The sequence below is a fragment of the Pipistrellus kuhlii genome, unplaced genomic scaffold (genome assembly GCF_014108245.1).
Source record: "Pipistrellus kuhlii isolate mPipKuh1 unplaced genomic scaffold, mPipKuh1.p scaffold_m20_p_17, whole genome shotgun sequence".
NCBI lineage: Eukaryota > Metazoa > Chordata > Mammalia > Chiroptera > Vespertilionidae > Pipistrellus > Pipistrellus kuhlii.
Genome location: NW_023425482.1, coordinates 25,696,582 through 25,699,684, shown reverse-complemented (window position 1 = coordinate 25,699,684; position 3,103 = coordinate 25,696,582). Strand labels below are relative to the sequence as shown.

Genomic DNA, 3,103 nt, shown 5'->3' with positions numbered 1-3,103 from the left:
GTAGGATTTTACAGAGCTAAGTATGAATAATATGTTTCCAACTGGCAGAAGCAAAAGATTTCACAGTGCATATTGACACAAAACCATGTGACTCAATTAAATTTTCATAATGAAGGGTCTTTGTAACTCGTGGCTGAACTTAAAAAAAACAACAAAAAGCCTTGAGCTTGTTTCTTGGGCCCTGAATAAATATTCTTAAGCTGAACACATGCTTATGGCAAAAGAGAACTAATACATCTGGGATTATAATTTTGTTTCAATGGTATGCTGAAATCCAAATATGCTCTTTATGATATACTAGTAATATTCTTTTGAAGAAATTATGAACAACAAACCAACAACAACAGCAAGTGAATAGTAAACCCCCTATTTTATCATGCCTGAGTCTCCAGCCTAACTTTTTGGTCAGATAGTAGTATGAGAAGAGATGTGGGAGAGAAGGAAGTTCTCTAATGGGTCCATGCTGGGGCCACAAGCAACATGGCAGACACTCCTTCTCATCAAATTGAGTTGGCAATGCTAGGCAGACACACACCCCATTTCCATTCTTCCCTTATGAACCTTTGCTTACATGTTCAATGTGGTTGAACAGAGAAGACAAGAAAAACAGGTATCAGGCTTTTTTTGGTGTGTATTTCTCACAGTAAACAGTCAGTGTGAGTTGCTTATGTCTCCATTGGTTATTTTGCCATGGTCTGCATCTCTCATGGGGACTATCTTACAAAATATTATCTTCTGAGATATATCCTTCAAAAATTATCTTTCATTTTTGACTCTGCAGCATTTTGTAATTTAACATGAGAACTTGAGAATTTAGCCCTGAGAAATAGCTTCATTCACATGGCTGTAATTAAGGACAGACCTCCAGCCTCTAACGTCTATTAGAGAACATCTGGGCCTGAGGACGGAAGTTGTTGCCTAGTAATTCCTCTCTCCCTGGGTAAGGCAAAGGTGAGGGCTTAAAGGTATGAGATGAACAGCCAAGATCTATTTAAGAAGTTTTATTCTACATACAAAGTCCTATGCATTTCATTGTATATTTCTACTCTCCATGCTTTGTTGTCTATTAGGGCATGGGATAAGTTTATTTTGTTCATTTGGTTTTTCATGCCTCACACCTGGGATAAAGAGTAGGCTCCATAAACACACGTTGTCAAGAAATATGAGCCAAGAGGAGGCAGCCCATGTCTGGGAATTCAGATCTCAGTTTTGTTGCTCATAATTCTCATAACCTTGCCAATCTGTGTCTGCAGCTTTAGTTTTCATTCTATGTAGAATGAGGGGGTACAACTATTTGTGCCCCAATGAGGATCACTATTCAAAATTTTTTTTGCATTAGTTTTGCCTGTCCTTGGAGTTCAATATAAATGGAATCATAGAGTAAGTACTTCTTTGTTTCTGATTTTCCCCCTCAAAATAAATTTTGCCATTGTATCAATAATTTGCTACTTGATATTTCCAGTACCAAAAATATGAAACACTTCATGCATTTGCATTTTATCTTTGCATAGAGGCCATGCTAATCTTCTCTGTATTGTTCCAATTTTAGTATATGTACTACTGAAGCAAGCACACCATCTTAAATTTTTTTAAATGTGTTTATCACATGTAAAAAGTTGAGAGTTGGGCATAGAAGAGCCTGAAGGAATAGTATGATCATGGTATTTTTCTATATACTGGAGGCCCAGTGCATGGATTTGTGCACCAGTAGGGTTCCTTAGCCTGGCCTATGGGGATCAGGCCAAAACTGGCTTTCTGACATCCCCCAAGGGGTCCCAGATTGTGAGAGGGTACAGAGCAGGCTGAGGAACTCCACCGGTGCACGATGGGGGGCTGGGGAGGGATCCAGGGTGTGTCTGGTCTGTTTTGCCCAGTCCTGATTGGCCAGATCACAGCAGCAAGCTAACCTACTGGTCGGAGTGTCTATCCCATGGTGGAAAGTGCGCGTCATAGTGACTGGTTGAATGGTTGGACACTTAGCATATTAGGCTTTTATTATATAGGATTATTACTGTCATTCTCTCCATTACTCCGACCATCTACTCCCACATCTTTCCAAAGCTGTGGAATTGGTGCAGTCACCACCTGTGAAAAGTATAAGCTCCAAGCAGAGGCTAGTGATGCCAAGAGAAGTTTCCCAGTTTCCACTTAGAAAAATAGAAAATGACATTGTTAATTGTAGAATGGATATCTAGAGAGTTGTGCCAATATTCCCTTATCTAACCAGCCTTTCAAAATTGAATGCAGTCCTGGAACCACTGGATCAGATACCGTCCCTTTTCACATTGTTGGGGAGAGAAGTTCAGGGCTTCTCAGTCTGTCTCTGTTTAGTGCAGATTGTATCAAATTTAAAAGAAGGAGAATGATGTTAGTTTCATTCCATTTTATTGGGATTTATGCAAATCCCATTAGGAAAAAATATTTTTCATCTAGAAATTTTCATCACACTCAGTGCCGAGTTAATCAGCTCATAGACAAAGCAGTTAGTTACTGCAAGTGTCTAAGATGAAAGGTGTTATAAAAAGTACAATTATAATAATTAGAATCATAATATTAATGATAGTGGAATTAACACCTCGACCTCCATCTTCCTCTACCAAAATCTGTGCACCATTCCTAAAGATACAGCTGAAAAAGGCTTTTCTACACCTTGTCCTTCTCAAAAGCAATTAATTTCAACATAAGAAAGTATGATTAGAATTCAAAATAGTTTGAAAATACAATATTACTTTATAAGGATGTTCTGACCAATTATTCAAAATAACTCTTGAGCCGTAGTTGGTTTGGCTCAGTGGACAGAGTGTCGGCCTGTAGACTGAAAGGTCCCAATTTCGATTCTGGTTAAGGGCACATGCCCGGGTTGTGGGCTAGATCTCCAGTAGGGGGCAGGCAGGAGGCAGCCTATCAATGATTCTCTCTCATCATTGATGCTTCTCTCTCTCTCTCCTCCATTACTCTCTGAAATAAAAAAAATATATATATATTAAAAAAATAACTCTTGAAACTTGTAATGACATCATCCTACTTACGATTCCATAGAGATAGGAGGTAAATGGTAGGCACTTCATTTGGGTTTTCTTGATGAATAAATAAGTGAACCAAC

General features: G+C 38.7%; 1 non-coding gene across 1 annotated transcript; it reads right to left on the bottom strand.

Moving 5' to 3' along the window:
• Positions 1 to 1,466: 1,466 nt before the first annotated feature.
• LOC118721019 lies at positions 1,467 to 1,573 on the bottom strand. The gene has a single exon (XR_004988594.1). It is a non-coding gene; the product is annotated as a U6 spliceosomal RNA (small nuclear RNA).
• Between the last annotated feature and the right edge of the window lie 1,530 nt (positions 1,574 to 3,103).